This window comes from Ambystoma mexicanum, chromosome 1p (genome assembly GCF_040938575.1).
Source record: "Ambystoma mexicanum isolate Mex_15411 chromosome 1p, UKY_AmexF1_1, whole genome shotgun sequence".
Lineage (NCBI taxonomy): Eukaryota > Metazoa > Chordata > Amphibia > Caudata > Ambystomatidae > Ambystoma > Ambystoma mexicanum.
In genome coordinates, this window is record NC_090921.1 from 158,238,624 (window position 1) to 158,259,018 (window position 20,395).

The 20,395-nt window shown below is 45.6% G+C and overlaps 1 protein-coding gene across 2 annotated transcripts in view; it reads left to right on the forward strand.

Moving 5' to 3' along the window:
* The window catches only part of YBX2 (Y-box binding protein 2), an 889,269-nt gene that overhangs the window by 298,502 nt on the left and 570,372 nt on the right, over positions 1–20,395 (forward strand). The window lies entirely within an intron of this gene.

Sequence of the window (20,395 nt, forward strand, 5' to 3'; positions counted from 1 at the left end):
TCCAGGGAAGGAGGCGCCATCCTCCACCACGACCCGAAATCGCTGAACTTGCAGGCCTGGCTCCTGCAGCGCTAGAGTTTGGAGGATACGACATACCGGCCGACTGCAGAGAGGTTCTTGCAAAGGCCAGGGCGTCCTCGACTCTTAAATGCTACGGACACAAATGGAAGAGGTTCTCTGTCTGGTGCCACGCACAGAAGATTAACCCTCTACGGATTACGGCTCCCCAGGTACTGCCGTACCTGCTGACGCTGGCCAAAGCTGGACTGGCACACGCGTCCATCAAGATTCATCTTGCTGCGATCTCCCGATGCACCAGAACCACGGGCCGGACGTCCTTGTGGTCTCATCGTCTGGTGAAAGAGTTCATGAAGGGACTGTTCAGATCGTTCCCGCCGGTGAATGCTCCGGCCCCGGCGTGGGAGCTCAACGTGGTGCTGACCAAGCTCATGGGACCTCCGTTCGAGCCTCTGCACTCGGCCCCGTTGAAGTTTCTGTCGTGGAAAACAGCGTTTCTTGTGGCCATCACCTCCGCACGACGGGTGGGAGATCCAGGCCCTTTCATGCAAGGCCCCGTACTTGACTTTTCACGACACGAGGGTAGTGCTCAGGACGCACCCCTCCTTCATGCCCAAGGTACCGTCGGACTTCCATCTCAACGAACCCTTGGTGTTGCCTGTGTTCTTCCCGTTGCCTTCGTCGCCGGCTGAGAGGACTTTGCACTCGCTGGATGTGGCTAGAGCGCTGAAGTTCTACGTGGACCGCACGAAGTGTTTTCGGAAGACGTCACAACTCTTTGTGAACTTTGGACCTGTCAATCAGGGGAAGGCTCTCTCGAAGGCTTCCATTTCCAGATGGCTCTCCGGCTGTATCATGTACTGTCATCGGTTGGCAAACCGACCGCTGCCTGGCCGTCCGAGAGCCCATTCCACCAGAGCGATCGCAGCTACCACGGCGTTCCTTTCTGGTGTGCCCCTGCTGGACATATGCAGGGCTGCTACGTGGAGGTCGACGCACACCTTCACGAAATTCTACTGCGTCGATCGGGATTCCAGGGAGGAGTCCAGGGTCGGCCAAGCCGTGCTGCGCAACCTGTTCGCCTGAGGTGAGCCTGGTGAGGAGGTAAGATGCTTAATGTTGAGTTTGATGTACTGCTTAATGTTGAGCCGTTGCCACCTCCCGTGGTTGTGCATGTGTGTACTGCTATGTATTCTTTATTCATGAGCATGTGAATCCATGACAGACCCCATGCTGGAGAAGGAACAAGTTACTTACCTGTAACTGTTGTTCTCCAGCATGGGTCTGGCATGGATTCACATGCGAACCCTCCCGCCTACCCCTCTGTGGCTCTTCACTTGGTCATACTGCCACTTCACGTGCTTCCAAATCTGAAGATGGCTGCCAGAGGCGGTGCTTAGGTAGAGGGCAGTCATTGGCTGTGGTCAGTATGACGCAGAGACCAGTGATTGGTTATTACTACGAAAGACAGATCAGAAACGAAACTGATACTGGTTTTTTCTTTACCGAGGATTCCCAGCCTGACGGGGAATATTCATGAGCATGTGAATCCATGCCAGACCCATGCTGGAGAACAACAGTTACAGGTAAGTAACTTGTTCCTTATAGCTAGCTGGTGATTTGTTGAACTGTTTTTTTCCTTTTGGAAAAGCAATAATGCACATATGAAGTTTGACCGAAATTGACACTGTATTACACGATTGAAACACTTCTTTACAAGCGCAATAGAAAATGTCAACAGCAATTAGACTCCTCACACAGAATCTACACCCTCTGATAAAACCTGAAACATTACATTTGGTGGTAAGTTCATATTAGTAAATATTGTTAGTAATACCAGTTTTTCAGGGTCTACCATGCCATAGTCGTCCCTGGGTTTTATTTTCTCCATGCTGCTTTGGCCAGGATGTAATGCACATATATGGCAAACAGTAAAGTATAGTTTAAATGGATTGTCCTCCCATGTATTGCTCCTCTTTTGATATTGCCAATATCCAGCTTCACCTGCTTTAGAGATCTTTTTTCGACTGAGTGCGCTGTGCGTCAATGCCGTCGACTCTGGCCCTAGATGGTGTGGTTCTCAAGGATGTCATCGAAGGTATATATAGCATGCGCAGTGCCTGTTGGCTTCAGTTCTGTTTTTCCGAGTAACCTTTCACTTTGTGAACTACAGCGCACTTCATAATTTTCTTTGAAAATTGTCTAAAATGTCTTTGGCTCAGACTACTCTGAAGACCGGGGTTAAAGAAATGGCAAGACTGCAACGCCAAGATGTCGCTGACGGACCCACATCAAGTGTTCTTGTGGTGTCTCGGTGTGGAGCACAAGACCTCGGCCTGTCAAAAGTCAGTTGATGACCGGAAAAGCTCTGAACGAGCGCAAAGGAAAATTGGCAGTAGGCCGACTCCCCAAAAAATCCTTAGACTACCCCGTCGAATAAACTTTCTGCTGATGAAGTCAGACGACTTGCCTCGACCGAAGAAGACTAAAAGGTCCAGGTTATGGAGGGGCTCCCACCACTCGTCGAAGAAATCGAATAAAAGGCAACCCAAATCTCTTAGTCTTCCTCGTCCGACTCCTCCCCAGAGAGGACTATATATGCCCCACTAAGGACTCTACTCCAGCTGAATGGGAATCATTCAGCCAGGAAATAATTAAAATGTTTGGGAGCCAGAAACCCTCAAAGCAAGGAGGCCATGCTCCTCCCGCTCCTTCTGAAGCTGTTAAGGAAAGGGCTCGAGCCAAAACCTGCGCGCCCTCGAGTTCGGGACGAAGGCCTGACTCAACAATGGCAGTCGAGACCTCGACACGATGAAAAGTAATCTAAGAATCATTTGAGATATCAAAGTCAGTCACGGACAAGTCGATGTCAATGACGCAGGGCGCAGTCTACGCCACCGGTGCTATCGATGTCCAAGACTACTTAATCGAAGACATTGACGACGGCATCTGGTTCGAAGCCATCAATGCCTTTGCCTGTACTTCAGAAAACATTCAATCCTTTGCCTAGGAAGGATTTCTTTAAGTCACTCACTTCCATTTATGAGGACAATGACCCATCTGATGACAATGATTCACCTTTTGGATTGCAGTACGGCACTCCAAATATCTGATAGCTTCATACCAGAAGAATCTAGGTTACAGGACCTGCGTGAAAATGTACAGACGGCCAGTGGAGTAAACACTTTACTAGAGCGGGATTTTGGCAAGCCAGAACCAGATGAGCATGCATAGGCCTCTTACGGACAATTAATTACCAAGGTAGTTGTTTATCTAGGATGGAGCAGGCCTGCCTTCCCATTTGAACAGGATGACCTCGGATATCCTCTACAAAGGTTCTCAAAGGGATCCTATCCTACCCTTTCATGTTGCTGTAGAAAAGATTAGGTGCAAATTGGGAAGCACCGGAATCAAGTCCGGCAGTCGATACAAATTAGACAAATATAGACAGGCAAGTAGTGACCCCAACTACTGGTCAAAACATCTTCCCTCAAAGTCTGCTGGTGCCAGCAACAACCACAACCTCTAAACAGGCTGCCTATACGACCATCCCACCAGATCTGGATAATAAACATAGACGCCTGGTCAAGGAAAGTCTTTTCTGCTGGGAGCATGGCTCTCAAATCAGCCAACTCTTCATGTACCTTGCAAAATTCACCTACACCCTATGGGACAGTATATCCATGGCGGCTGGAAATATTCCCAAAGGGGAGGAAAGAGGCAGCTTCTTGGCCATTGTAAAAGATGGCATAGAGGCCATGGCGGCAAGCACTGTGATCAGGCCTCCAGATAAGGTGCGTACAAGGTCTTTTTTACGTGTGAAAATCTTGTAAATATGACAGCTTTATTGTTTTCCTGTGTACATTTACTCACACATTTAGAGCAAAGGTCCGGTTACTTGACAGAAACCAGAAGGCTTCTTTTGATTTTTATCTACATGGATTAATTTCAAGCCATGTATAAAAGCGCCTCTGAAACGGAATGTATTCATCTTAAGCCTTTCAAAAAAAAAACTGCACTGTGATAAAAGGAATGGTTTATTTCCATTCAGCTTCTGCTGCATTTTGCTGCTTATGGAGCAAACGGAAGCACTGTGCATATTTATTTTTCTAGCATTTTAGGATTGTAAAATTAATAAAATGGAATGCAATTGTGAATTAATATTTTGTAACAATTATGCTTTTTTAGTTGCTGTGCATAATCACGCTAAGACAAAATATTTACTTATAATTTACACTCTAATCATAAAGTGTGTAAAATGACTATGCACAATCTATGTACCCCATTCAACCTTATTCAATGGGGTACATTACTATAAATGGTTAGAGGCAGCAGATTGTCATTACACCAATCACAGGTGTTGTAGCCTCTCCAATCTTCAAAACTACTATTGAAACAGCCAAGTGCTGTTCAAAAACAAATGAGTTACATTTGTAATTGAAATAGAAACTCAGCAAAACCGGTCCCTCTGATAATCCAGATTGGTATTTAACTTTATGTAGCGCTTCATACATGGTTTGTCCAACATCTAGGCACTGATTATTATATCAGTCGATACTCGGTTAACCGACCTCTGAAGGATGTTAGCCAATAAGATAGCTCAGCTGGTTGAGCACTCGTTACTGCAATATGTGCGTGATGTGTAGGTTGCAGGTTCGAATCCTGGCCAGGCCAACTGGGCCTTTCATCCTTTCAAGGTCCATAAAGGAGTACCGACTTCGGTTTGGTGATAATTGTGATAAATATGTTCTGCGCTTTGCCAAAAGCGCTATATAAATGACCATTTGACCATGAGATTAAATATAGAATTTAGCATGGAGTCCTTGCCTCTCTGCACTGTTGTATTATAACATTGGCATACCATTAGGTAGTAATAGCGCCAGGAAATGAGGACTTTCATTAAACATCAAAAGGCAATTCTGCTATCGAACCTGAAAACACACAATACAATTCATGCTTGCTTCACTATGTTTTTGGTTAGGTTTTTGTGTTTTCAACATTTAAATATATACAGGAGATCAAATGACCAGACCTTAGAAATAAAGATGTACTCTGTCACAATGCAGATAGCTGCCGCATAGTAATGATTTTCATACTTTTTTCCGCACTTCGGCTGCATGTCACATCCATTTTACACTCTTGCAAAGGAGAAGTTAGTTTTACTCTCTTAAAATCACATTTACGCTCAGTTTAAATATAGGTAGTAAAATACTCCCAATTCAAAATCTTATCTGGAGCACTAACCGTGATGCGCAGTTTTGCGTGGTTAAGGAAGTCTGGATTTTCACTGGAAGTGCAGTTCAGACTTCTTAATGCCTTTTGACGGGTCATCTTTTTGGCAGCAAGGCTGACGAAAGCCTTGAGAAGCTGCAGACTTCGAAGGCGGCAGCCAAGTCTATAGGTTCCAGTTTTAGGCAGCCTCATCCCTTTCAGCCCAGTGGACCGTCTTGGAGGGGTAGATCGTTTTGCTGCTACTCAGTTCGAGATGAATGGCTGGTCAGAGGCCAAAGAAGATTCCCTCATGTTGGACAAGGGAGAGGTTCAAAGGCCGCCCAAGCAGCAGCATCTTTACCTTCAGCCGCATCAAAACCTCTAAGGTCTTGACTCCCGACAACTCCGACACATGGTGGGAGACAGACTGTCTCGGCATCTGAAAGAATGGCAGGGTATTACTTTAGATGCTTGTGCATTACAAACCATAGCCCAAGGTTACTGCCTCCACTTCATTCAGAGACCTCAATCATCCACCAGGGAGCCGTTCGTTAAAGGTTCCAGATCCGTTCCTTGTGCAGGATATTTTGACCCTGCTAGAGAAAGGCGCTATAGGGCCAGTACCTGTAACGGAGAGTAACAAATGGTATTCTCCATATTTTATTATCCCCAAAAAGGACTGATACCCATCTTGGACTTGAGATACTTGAAAATGTTCCTCAGGAAGGACACGTTCAAAATTGTCACTTTTTCAGATGCTACAGGCCCTACAGCTCCAGGATTGGATGGTGTCATTTGACCGTCGGGATGCTTATTTTCATGTGCCAATCTAGCTCAAGCGCAAAGTACCTGAGGTTTGCCTTTGTCGGTTCCAATTATCATTTTATTTTTTTAAATATCATTTTTGTTTGTCTACAAGATTATAAAATAATTGATTCTAATAAATTCTGTCCTTCTGGCTCTGAAGTTGACGTATGCTGCTGCACAGGCATAAACGTTCATTCATTCATTCCTATTTCGTATGCTTCTATGATGTTCCAAAACTGGATCTTAGTGATTACTATGTTTTTATTCTTTCCTCAGAGGATTTACACCCATCTTTCCTTTTAGGTCAAGAGGTATTTTTGCAGAAGTAAGCATTCCACTAAAGTTTTTTTTTTTCCATAAGTCCAGGACATTCCATTATAATATGGTGCAATGATTCTATAGTGTTCGATTGTGCACAAAAACGGCAATGTATAGCCTTCTTGGGATTTGTCTTATTGTGAGAACTTCTTGGGTTGGTAGCTGATTTAGGCAGAATCTGAGGAATTGATCTCTGATATTACGTTCTGGATAGAGCGTTGGGTATTGTAATCTGTTGATTGGTCGAATATCTAGATCGCAGTTAATATTCAGTCGATGTCCTCTTTTGATCAATCATATTGATCCAATTCTTTTGCAAGATACGCTTTTCTGCTAGTTGTGGTCGATGTATGAACATTTCCAGACTGATAATTTTCTTTAAGTTTTTGTTCTGTTGCTTGCTTCCATGTTTTTAATGCCGTATCGGCAACAGAGTTAAGTCTGTATCGCAGAATGTCCATAGCAGGTATGTCGTCCTAATTGCAAATCTTGTAGAGATCTATTTGTTTCCATGTAGCTATGGAATTTAAAGATTGTGTTGGGATCTCATGGCGTATTCGTGGCATCGAATACGTCATGGGTAGTGTTAGGATTTTGCGCCTAAATGCTCTTTCGAGTATTTCCCATATTGATTGATTGAGATTGTCGTTTTGCTCCCATACGTTAATTTTGCCGCAACCTTCTGACTGTAGAAGGCGATACGTTTCATGGAGTATTTCCCAAATTTGTAATGGATGTATAACGCTTGGCGTGCCAAGGATCGGATCTTCAGTTTGAGCTGTTTTTGTCCAGTCTTTTTTTACTTCAGAGTGGCTCAACCATACTACCAAATATTTAATGGTGTTTTCATATGCCAATTTCGTCCCATCGATGGTAATGGTAGTGAGTTAAATTTTTGGGGAAATTAGTCAAGGGCATTATTTTTGTTTTGCTCGTATTGATTTGAAGGTTGTTGCCATTCATGTAATTTTCTAGTTTAGTTAGGCTTATTTGTAGGCCTAAGGGAGTTTTATCTAGGATCACGATGTCCTCGGCGTATGATATATATGGAATCAGTGTTCCATTAAGTTTAGATGGATTTGCTATTATAAACTGCTGTCCTTCTGGTATGTCATCAGTTTTCTGCCGTTCAGGCTGACCTCCTCCCCAGGGGTTTTCACCAAACCGGTGGTGGTGGTGGCGGCAGCAGCAAGTCTCGGAGGGGGGATCCACGTCTACCCCTACCTGGACGATTGGCTGATCATCTCGCCGTGACCTGCCACTTTATACTGGGCTTCTCCCTCAATTACAAAAAGTCCCACATGAAACCATCTCAAAAGCTCCAGTTCATAGGGGCAGTACTGGATACATCCTTGGGAAAGACCTCGCCACCCAAGGTTAGGGCTCAAGACATTCTGCAGATGGTCACTACTTTACAGAGTGCCTAGCGTCCCCCGGCCTTCGACTTCTTGAGGTTGCGGGGCCTCATGGCATCCTGCATTTTCCTGGTACCAAAGGCTCGTCTGAGAATGAGATCCCTTCAATGGGCTCTCGGGACACAATGGTCTCAATTCTTGGGTAACCTGTCAGACCTACTTCAGGTTCCAAATGGCGTCGCACAGGATTTTCTGTGCTGGGCCTGCGAGGAAATCATCCTGAAGGGAGAAACTTTTTGGCAACCATGGCCGGAGATAAAAGTAGTTACGGATGCCTCACTCACTGGGTGGGGGAGCCCACGCCAATGATCTGACAATTGGCGGTCGTTGGTCTCCATCGGAGTCCAAACTACACACCAATCTTTTGGAGCTAAGAGCAATCAGACTTGCGTTGGATGCTTTTCTGCCCTCTGTATGGGGCAAGAATGTCCTGATAATGACAGACAACACAGTGGCCATGTACTACCTCAATAGGAGGCGTAGGGGTCACACCACTGTGCAAAGAAGCAATGCAGCTCTGGTTCAAGACAATTCACGAAGGAATCTCCCTATCGGCAGTTCACCTAGCCGGAGAGAACACAGCAGAGAATGCTCCGAGCAGGCAGTGGGAATTGGCCCTGGAAGTCCTTAAAGAGATCTTCACCCTTTGATGAACTCCCCAAGTGGATCTGTTTGCAACCAGTGCCAACCGGAAGTGCAAACTGCACCGCTCCAGGGAATTATCCCCGTGAGCAGCTCTAGGAGACACATTCCTAGTGGACTGAGAGTTTCCACTCCTGTAAATGTTTCTTTCAGTCTCCATCATTCCTCAATGGGGTCAGGAGGGTGAGAAAATTTGGGGAATCCATGATCCTAATCCCTCCGGATTGGGCCAGGAGGACGTGGTACCCGGGCCTTCTGGACATGTCCATCTGCCTTCCAATATCTCTTCAACAAAGAGGACCTTCTCTCGCGAGAGGAGGGTCGGGTTCTGCATCCAGAGGTCAAGACACTCAGCCTTCATGCATGGAGGCTGAAGTAGAAGTATTGGGACCATTCAGATGACGTAATGGAGATTTTGCTTTCGGCCACAATGCTAGCAACAAAGTCTTCGTGCCGCTGCCAGTGCAATAAATTCTGCAGCTGGTGCAGGGAAAAGAATATGGACCTTTTTCTATGCAAAACACTGAAGGAGTTATCTTTTCTGCTGTACTTGGCCAATCTGGGGCTCCATGTTGGGGCCATTAAGGGTTATTTGGCAGTGCTTTGCATCTTCAAGTGCTTGTCTGAGGAATAGTCATATTTTAAAATATCTTAGGTGATGCCATTTCTAAAGGGACTCACTAATGTGTACCCTCCGTCTCCTTTTCAGGTTCCAGTGGCCGGACCTTAATCTTGTTTTGAAGTGGCTCGTGTGTGCACCATTTGAACTGCACTCCTTTCCCTTATGACTTAACATTCAAAACCATCTTGTTGGTGCCAACATCAGCCCGTAGAGTGAGTTGCAGGCACTATCTTCTAAACCACCTTTTACGATCTTTAATAAGGACAAGGCCATCCTTGGGGGTCAAACCTACATTCCTGCCTAAAGTCATATCAGATTTTCATTTGGGACAAAAGATAGTACTACCTACTTGTTATCCTCCACCTCATTCTGGCAAGGAAGAGGAGAGGCTACACAGACTCGACCCACTAAGGGCACCGAGTTTCTTTTTCCATCTTTAGTTAACATATAAAAATCAATAATGACCATAAATATATAATTACATCAATAAGCTAAGCATAACACAAAACTAACATCACTATGCTATGATAGGTTATTTATGACGCTCTTAATACCCAGATGTTTCTAAGCGCGGACCCGGGGATCGAACCTGTGTTGCTTCGTGTCGTCATGCTTCCAAGGCAAGCACATTGCCGCTGAGCTATCATCCCATCCCTAAGCCCCAAAATTGGACACAACAAAGGACAAAGACAAAACATCCCCCCCAGCCTGTGTCATTATACTACCCAAAATACCAAACCTACACCTCAACCAAATAATTTCTCATATTCATTCTCTCGAAGCCTAGATGCCCGAGACCTCTCAAAGTGTGAAAGCGTTTGCATATCCACCAACCAGTTTTCAGAATGTGGCGCTTTCCTAGATTTCTACACCTTCATGATGTTTTATAGCCATTAACGCCTTATCGGGAACGGAGTTCCTACATTTCAAGGATGTCAAAGTTTTATCTGGATGACTAGCTGTTTATAGTATACACTGGTCATAGGCTGGGACAGGCTGTAACCAAACATAACTTTTCCAGATTGATTATTTTAGCTATTGCTGAATGCTATAGGCTGGCTGGGAAAGATCCCCCAGAAGGCTTAAAAGCCCATTCCACTAGGGGCATGACTTCTGCTTCTGCAAAGAGGTGTTCCTATAAAAAACATTTGTGAGGCAGCCACTTGGTTTACAAATCACACCTTCACCAAGAGGTAATGCCTTGATTCCCGCCTCCAAAACCAACACTTCTTTGGGTGTATATCAAAAGATGAGGAATACATTGAAGGTCACAATCCATTCCAAGAACAGGTACTTACCCCAGGTAACGTTCTTCCGACTGGATGTTCCTTCCACGCATTACACATAGCCCCTCCCAGCCTATCCCGCAATAGAATTTGGATGTTATTGCAGCTTATGCTCTTTCAGAGTCTAATATGGCCTAATCGGCTTTAAAGCAGGTAGTTCTACTGTATAAATGACATGAAAAAACAGAACTGAAGCCAACGGGTGCTGCACCTGCTATGTATACCTTCGATGACATCCTCGAGATGGGGGCCCTCAAGGGGACATAGTCGACCACATCGACGTACAGTGCCCTCTGACATTCTTTTACCAAAGCTGGATATTAGAGATATCAAAAGATGAGGAATACGTGGGAGGCACGTCCAGTCGAAATAATGTTACCAGGGCTAAGTAACTTGTTGTTCTTCACTGGGTTCTGAGGGACCTATGTTAAAATCTCTGGAGGTTTAAGTCTAAAGATTGACAACCTATCTGTCCTTCAACAAAAGCACATTCTGTCTGAGGTGTGATCTAGTGTTCCCTACCTTAAGCTTTTCAAATGGATTAGATTATACTTAATTCCTTTATTGAAAGCACATTGTTTATTCACTGGCTCTGATGTTTTACTTCCGACAATTTCCCCCATCTCCTTTATCCATAGAAGTAACTACAGCTTAAGTGACTTTCTGTTGAGGCATTTTTGGAACTGCATCTTTACATTTTCGTTATTTCAATGGACAGAGGAATCCTCCCAAAGTGGGGTTCAGGGATTGTCCTTGTCTAAATGCAACTATCATTTTATTTTTTTTTAATTTTATTTTTTTACATTAAGCTAACCAGTCTTACTCTCAGAAGCACAGAGGGACTTTAGTTTGGATGCACATAGTAATCGTGATTTTCGGACTGCAGTGTCTGACTGGATCTGTGATTGGTGACGGGCACAAAGGGAACCCAGTATTTGGAGGGCCGGAGATCGGTCACGCCTTAATGGTCGACTCCGTCGACGAAGCATTGCTCATCAACCCCACAACTTCCTTGACGACCCCAAGACCGTTGTCTGATTCATAGTCCTAGTCAATGAAAACTGTCAAAGATGCTGTCTGCCAGGCCTGCAGTACCATCTCTACAGTCACAATGACTATCTCAAGGGTATCATTTTCTTCAAGGCCTCAGTCAGTCCAGGCTGGGTCTGTTCCGTCTGTACTACTTTCTCCGGGTGCGCTTGGCATCTTCCTGAGAGATTCCAGCAAAGGGAAGCACCACTAGATCTTTTCTGCAAAGCCCCTCAGATGCCTGCCATGTCCCCTGTGGGGCTTCCCACGGTCCTGTATCCAGCCCCTGCCATTCTGTTGGAGGAGGAGGAAGTCTTTGAAGACATCGGCCCACACCCTATGGAGGGTGGTGTTGACCTTCTTTGACAACTGGCTCTGCGGTCTGCACAACTGCATCAGCCTACTCACCGTACGAGCCTCTGGCCTCATGCACAAGATCCGAGATCCACTGCCAAGATGTTTCTATGGACATTTTGTCAACTCTCCACACTCTGGTTTCAGATTTAGCAGCACCTACCTCCTGTGGCCCCTGGTATTGCAGTGGTTCTGCTCCCAACTCCTGTGGCCTGTTCACAAAGACCGGCTCAGCCCTGCCTGGTGACATCTGTGTCTCAGGTTCCTGTACTCATTTATTTCATTAGTACATTTAGTTCATACATTTTATTTTTCTTGAGTGATGTTGATTGGGCCTTAACACTGGTTAATCAGAGTGTTGGATCTTTCCCTGCCCAAGATGGAGATCTTCAGCCTGCGTTTTTATTGGTCAGGGGAAGTTTCTTGGTCAGTTGGTGACATTGAAAGGCGGTTGAGAATGTTCATCAGCCCAGCTGTGAAGGTCAGTTATCTGGAGCTCCTGTTTACCTAGTGTCATGACCCCTAGGAGAACACTGTACAGCCTCACACAAATGCAGGTGAGAGCGTGGCAACACAGGCAAGGTGTGGACACTGAGGGTTGCTGGCTGGCGCAGACAATTAATGGCAAGCACTGGCAGCCACCACCAAGATGGCTGCCAGGCTGGGACTCAATATGTTATCCAAGATGGCCCCCAGGCAGCCGATGCATGTTTCTCGTGGTCTAGTGTTACAGGATGCAGCCCAGGACTATAAAACCACACTGTGGGCCACACCCTGTGCTTAGCGTTGTTCCTGCTGACGTCAGAAGAGGTACAACGCTTACCGCTCAGCCTGCTTTCTACATTTGAGTTGGTTTCCTGTATTCAAGCTGCTCCTCGGACTTAGTCAACATGGGATACTTACCAGACTTTACTTTTGGGAAGGAGCTCCCATCCGTTGCTGCATCTCGGCACCGCTGCACTCTTGGAACACAAAGCACATGGTAAGGAAGGCGCTTACCTTGGCAATCATGCGCGCCTTGAGTCCCCATAAGAAATCTGCTTACCAGTCACGATCCTCCAATTCCCCTGCTCCAGAGACTCTCAGCCGGAATCCTGCATCAGCCGCCATCGGGACACGGCACCTACAGAGAAAAGTATAGACCAGAACAAACGGCACGCCATGCTTCATTAATAAGACTTGGAACACGCTGGAAAGGACTGAGGAGTTAGCGAAGCATCCGACTCGAACCCAAGCGAGTCGGTTCCCTTACCAGGTCCATCAGACGGTGCTACAGGAACACCCACGCAAGTCACTAGCCCGGTCTCTGTACCCTTGGCTCCTACAGAACGTGTCTTGGGACCCGCAGAAGTATGCCATTTTTATGAATCTGTGACTGCTTCATTTCCTGTTTGTCAGGGGCATTTCCGACCGACCAAACTAAAGTCGCTTTTGTTTTATCATATCTGGGTGGGCACACTGCTAGCTGGTCAGTGCTGCTAGTGAACCGAGATGACCCAATTCTGCACAACTTTCCACGTTTTCAGCAAGAATTGGACAAACTCTTTGCACATAGAAAGCAAAGGCAGGCCGTAGATGAAGTTGCTGACCCTACACCAGGCTTCTCAAGACCTCATGGTGTACATCACCACTTTTAACCGGCTGCTGGCCGAAACCAATTGGCTGCAGGAGAAAACCACCCTGTTTTATCGAGGCCTCCGCAGTGAACTTAAGGACGTCGTGGCACAAGTGGTCAATGCACCTGAGCCCTGCTCTGAGTACGTAGACGTAGAAGTCCAACTAGACCATGTTTACAAGAAAGAACAGATTGGTCCCGTTCTGAAGGACTCCCCCTGTATGTTCACCCACGGGAAAGCCCATCACGTCCTGTGGAGAATCCACCAGAACCCATGCAATTGGACAGTGTTTGGGTACCCCTGACCAAGGGAGAGACGAAGGCAACAACTCTGTATTGTGGCAAGGCGGGACATTTCTTGAGGGATTGTCTGAGTAAGTTACCGCGGAAACCTTTGGGAGCAATTAAGGCAGGAGCTGTAGAAACTATCAAGCCCTCTGAAAACTCCACTGCTTGGCGAGAGTAGAGGTTGACTTGTCGAAGGCACCAACGGCCTCACGTCTCACGATACCAGTGATCCTCCTCCTGCCCCAGGCAACCACAGTGGATGCATGCCCTTGATGCGCATGTTAATTATGGAGCAGTAGGAAACTACATGGACTTCACTATGGCCCACAGGATAGGCGTTCCCATGCAGGAGAGAGAAGGTTGATTATATTGTTTTGGTTCCGGAACTGTCATCTGGACCAGTGACCCAGTGTACGGGGGGAGGTCTTGTTGTCATGATGGCCACCGGGAACGCATTGTATTTGATCAACGCACCCTGTTCCAGATCATATTAGGCATGCCATGGTTGCAGTGCCACCACCCAATCATAAACTGGTGGACCCACACATTGGCCTTTTCCGCCAAATGCATCCAGATCTGTTATCCAACCATGCACGTTGCTATCCAACCACCCGTTGCAGTAACACAAAACAAGAACCATAGTGTACTAGGCATCACAGGAAAGTTACCACCTGAATTTGAGGCATATCAAGACGTTTTCCAGAAGGAGCAGGCCAACACCTTGCCACTGCAGACCCTACAACTGTCAAGTAGACTTGATCCCTTAAGTTAAATAATACTTTAGAACATATAGAAACACGCTATGGGGGTTAACCTTTACTTGATGCATGTACAAATACTGAGTAACTGACTCATCGTCGTTTTTACCCCTTTCATTGGCCTGTGGGCCATTTGGTGGAATGGCTGACTGGCCAGCCTTAGAACTTTTTCTTTTTTGTAGCAGGAATGACGTTAGATTAACCTTTCATTGCCTGAAGTAGTTTATGCTCCATTGCTTAATTACATTCATGTTTTCTTTGCATTTTGTCTCCCACCTTCCAGCTCCATCTTAAGCTCTCCGCCCTCCTTTTTTTAGTCCTTTTTTTGTCATTTGTCTCGCAAAAAATGTAATTTGCTTGACCTTCATTTGCACAGTCATTGGTTTACCTTTTACATCTAGTCTTCTGTGGATTACTTTGTCCAGTTTTTTCTGTTCAGTTGACTTGTCATATCTTTTATAGTACAAATTCATTAATAGGGTACAATGCTTTAGAAGCAACAGAGAATACAAATACATCCGCTCCCTGGGTCAGTCCCAGAAAGTGCTAAGAGATGCAGGACTTTATGCCCACTGCAAACCCTACGGGGAGTGGTTGTTTCAAGAGATGGAGTTCTCAGGGACCCTAGCATGCTAGGGATGGTCCCAGGTGACCGTAAATCGCAGGGGAAGCAAGGCATACATTTGTAGTTGCCATGCAGGGTTATCTGATCGCGGTTTTGAGGTCAGTTACCACCGACCTCTTTGGATTACTCTGGAAACCTCAAATTGTAGGGAAAACAGTGTTCCATCATGAGGGACAGTCACAGCTCTTCATGGATGCACTTCTTGAATTGACAGGAGGCACTCAGCAACCCAGTTTTTGTATGAAGTTTTTGCGGCTATAATTTCCTGTTATGGCGATTTCTTAATGTGCAAAAAATATATATACTCCTCTGTTACCTGGATGCTGCACCCTGAAGTGTATATTGCGGCTGCTGCAATATTTAAACGATTCTTTTTGAAAAACACTTACATGGAGTGCGCTTCTGGTACACATTATTTAAGTTCACAACCTTGAAATTGTTGTTCTGTTACCTCTCTTGGCATTGAAATCGTACAAATCTCTTTTCACTGTTAATACACATCCTTTTTTATTTTTTTCCTATCACATATAATTCCTTCAACTGTTTAAGCATATCCTTATAATTTTTCCCTCAACACGTGTTTCTCCACGTTTAATGCACGTGGTTCATCCGGAGAGTTTCAATTTTGTTAATTTTTGCATTATTTCCAAATTATTATTATTCCTTAGTTAATGAGTTCTTTCATTTTGGAAAAAAACTTTATTTTCTTTTAAGTAAAATATTTGATAGGTTTCTTATTTTCCTTCGGTACGATTGCCTCTGGTCCGTCTCAATCCGTGCTACTCGGCAACCCAGTGGTTGAGCTTCGTTCCTGCAGGCACGTCTCCTGAGTGGAGGGCAGCACAGCAGATTTCCAGAGTCCCAGATCCTCGAGGATGCCCATGATGAATTCAGCCGTTTGGTTAGCCAGAAGTCCTTGAAATCATTGATGCCTGGTTTCCGGGCTTGCAGAGCAATTGTAATGCTATATGCCCCAGTGCTGGAAATCTGGTGACAAGCCTTGAGCAGGAAAGGGGACTGCTTGGTCTCACCAGTGTTGGAGAGGAAGGCATCTTGCAGAGGTCTTCCCTGTCGGTTTGAAGGTAAAGGTGCGCAACGTGGTTCTTATTGGGCCAGTACTGGTCACAGCATCAGTCGACTGTCGTCTGTCGTCTTTGGATCGCTTCAGGTCCAGTGATTGACTTGGCCCTGTGCCCGGCTAGTTTCTTTATATCCAGAAAAGGGGCTGTGGTGTCCCCAGCCCGCCTATGAGAACACTGTGAACCTACAAGACTGCAGGTTTGGGGACAGCCAGCATCCTGGAATCTGCCCAGCAACAGCCAAGGCTCCTAGAGGAATGTGGATTGGGGGCAGACAGCGCCCCCACACAAAGGAACCTTTGATGGCTTCATGCAAGAAGAACCCTCCCCCACCTGGAAAAAGAAGTGCAGCTAACAAAGGACAGGACATATTGAACCGGACTTAAGGGGAGCATTATGATTATATGGTACCCTTTAGTACTTTATCTTAGTTTGATGCACTCAAGAAATGGCCTAAAAATTACCTGCCACCAGCTTGTTCAGGGGCTGCCTGAAAAGTAGCAAAATTGCTACTTGGAACATCATTAAGGGGGGTGTGTGAAGTGCCTGCACAGCACTCCCTGGAAGATGGCTTGTGCTGCAATTGGTAAACTGCATTAGTCACAAAAAGGTGACCACTCCTGTACTGCGGAATCTAAGGACTCGCCAGTGAATCAAAAACGAAATGGGGGCACCTAGGGGTTCCCTGACAGCACACCACATATGGTGGCGGATAATGCCATACGAAAGCATGGAGCCAGAGAGTAAGGGGGTGAGGTCTCCCCGCCACTGGATCCTTGTAAGAATGGTCAATTGGTCTCAAAAGTAAAGAGTAAGCAGGAATGGAGACAAAAAGGCCCCACCTTGAGTCCGAAAACAATCCCACAGAGTCCAGCAGTAGTGCTGAGGCTTAGAATAGAGGGTAAATTTGCAATAACGGACGCTGATTGGCTGGGGGAACAATGACCGGCAGCTTGGCTCGTTATCAAGATTCACATGGCAGGTCATGTTTACTTTAGTTCCCCATTTGAAGGCTCAAAGTACCACAGAAACCTTGAAGTTGAAAGAAATAACTGTTCCGAAAGCAGTGGCAAAGTAATACAAAGTCTGCAGGTGGGAGCGCAGCATTTAAGAGCGTGTCAAAGAACTTTAGAAACAAGAAGGGTACTCCATTTAAGCGTCTATTTATATGCACACCCGTATTGGAGTGAAATATTTACTGAAAGACTGTTCTGTGCGCGATGTTGCAATGCCAGGAGCGTTGCATTCTGAATTCTGAGCCGCGGTGACGCAGCAGTGAGGAAAGAGTGTGTGTTGAAAAATATTGAAGTTGTGGTATCTGGACAACGGGCACGTGAAGTCACACGCACATCGAGGAAGGTGAGCGATCGCATATGTGCAGGCAGCTCTCCCTCGCTGAAGTTGGCGACACCTTGAGAGACTCGGCGGGGAGCAATTATTACACACTACGCATGCACAGTGATTGGTATTTCGGTGTTATTTTCAGCTCTATGCTAGAAAATCATCAGAAGCCCCGGAGCGTTTGTTATAGCACTCATAGATATCGGGTGGATTTAAAACATTTATTTTGCTGAGTAACTTGGAAAGTGTATCTATATGAAGCAAACTGAATGAAATACGAAGTGAAATGTATGTTTTAATTTTTGCCTTAAGACCGGAATTGGGACAGTTGGTTAAAGAACAGAAAAAAGTATCACCAAGAAGAATACTTGATGCTACCTAAGGTAGAGAACCTTAGGTGGAAAGAAATTGGAGAAGATTGTCACATAGTGTAATTACAAGTTATCCTTTAAAATAAAAACTCCCACGACTAGTATTCACCTCCCAGCCTATAAATGTTAACAGATAAAGGTGACATTTTAGAGGGAGAAAGACCTTTGAGAAAGATACTCCATGGAGGTATTAAGAATGAAATTGTTTCTCTTATCCTTACTGGAGATCTCAAGTGGGCTGAAGTTCTTTTATCCACCACCCCTTTCCCTTCCCTGGGATTATTGACTGAGCTGTAATAATTGGACTTGTTGGAAATGCTAGGAGACGGTCTGTGGGATTCAGCAGCTCCTGCAGATTTGGCAAGAATGGCCAGACAGGAGCCGCTTCACTCCTTTGAACCCAGGGTGGAGTGGACCGAGCCCAGCAGGGAACCATACTGGGAAAACACTAGCCTTTCTATTCAGGAAGAACAAGTGGTTGTCGGGTCTGTTTGCACAAGATGTCCTCAGGAGCTGCTGAACCCCACAGTCCCTCCAAGATGTTAGGCTCTCAACCAAGTTTTAAATGGCTGAGCTCAGAACACCCCCATGGAGAAGTGGATAAAATAACTAACAGTTCAGATTCCAGGCCTTGACTAAGGAGGATATCTGCATGGGACGAGAAAAAAATAGCAGGTTACTGTATACCTCCTAATAACTTAATTCCCTATTGACCCATTAACTTTACCTGAAATTCTCTACTATATTCAGAGTATCTTGCAGTAATACTTCTTGTTAAAAATGTTTCTTATCCGTTGTCTAAGATCTCTCCTAAAAGTTGAGGTTTCCAAAAGTAGGTTTCTTTGCTTCAATCAGCCTTCAAGAGTTAGTCTTTGTCGCTTACTTAAGCTTCTGCGTAACTAACTTATTCAATTCCTGAATCGCTGCTTTTGTTTTCAAGAGTTAGTAAGTGTTAATATTTACAAATATTTTCTGGTTCCATTCCTTCATACCGGGCATCCCGAAAAATGTTTTCAAAGGAAAAGCAATCTGAAAGAAATTATTACTGCTAGCTTGCCTCTAGATGGCACTGTCGCCGCACCACCGCTGTTCACTCTGCAGGTCAATGTTCACAACATTTGCTCTCTCTGCCTCGACTTCCCTTAAGCACTTAGTGCTCAGCCTTGATTAGATTGAACTCCTGCAGATTGCATTCACGTAAAAAATGTCACAAATAAGAGAAGTGAACTTAGCTGCTGCCTTCTGTTGCTGAAGCTGCTTTCCTCTTCTCTCCTGACTCCTGATGCAGTCCTATCATTCTTCCTGGAAATGCAAACTGCTAAAACGTGCTGCTGGGGTTTCTAGGGCCTTCTTTTAAAGGAGCTCAGAAAACATGACCTGCCACTTGGGTAAAACTAATGAAAGGCAGTTTAGAATGTTGGTCAAAGGGTCTTTGTTGTCACTGTAGCCAATCAGCATGCATGTTGGTCATCTTCCTTCACCTTGGCAAACGGGTATACCCTTCCGCCCCTTGACCCGACAGTGGCTACTAGCCATACCCAGGTGCTGCCATCAAGGCCAATCCAGTCCACTGGAAGTGGATTAAGAGCTCTGTTGGGACCAGCAGAAGAATCTTTACCGATCGCTTTTAATCCCTTACTCACAGGATCAGAGATGGTCACCACCTTTTTGAAGGCATTATCTGGGACATTTTACCGCCACCGAGCCCTAGTGGGGTTGGACAACGGATGGATATGCCATGTCACTAATACGGTACCACTGGTGGTCCCAACAGGAACCAGTGCTCCCACAGTGTAACCAACAACCTCTAAGGATGAAGACAGGGATGACTGCAACCAAACGGTCAATTGTTTTCTTGACAGAATTCTTGATATCATGGAATATCAAACAAATCCCTGAAGCACCACCAATAGAAAGGGGGCACTCGTATCTGGTTTTCTAGACCGGACTTCAGTCTGCTATACTGATACGGCCGGATGTCCTGGCAGAAGCCATGAAAATTTGGGAAAAGCAACATGTGGCCCTGTTGATATAAAATAGGACGCCAGTTTCAGGCAGACTGAGAAACTGCATGACCACAAATCCCCCCTCCCAACCGATTCAGCAGTTGTCTGCTTCGCTGAAGCAAGAGAAGACAGCCTGGATCAGGCACGAGTACCGGTAGTGGTGCAATGTCCACTTGGGGTACAGAGAAGGTACTAGACAATTCTGGTAAGTTTATCAAAAGAATGTCCTGCACATCATGCAAGCAAATTGTGAGGCAGTTGTAGCTGCCTGTAACATGAAATGGACGATTTTACAGGTTACCTGAAGAATGAGAGCAAAGACTTGTTACACTCAAAACTATGTGAGGCTAAACAAGTGGGTCATGACCTTCTGGAGTCAGTGGACGGACAGGCCAGCACACTGGCCAAAGGCATGTGCATTGACATATCCCATGTAGAGCGGCATAGCTGAAGAGCACACACACTTATCAGAGGTGCAGGGTAAGATCAAATACTACCCTTTAATGGGGTCAAGCGTTTTCACCCCAGCACCTACCTTGGGAAAGTGCTCCAGCGCTTACTATGTAAAACCTGTTGACAATCTCCAGGCCTGCAACTCGTCCAGTTTCTC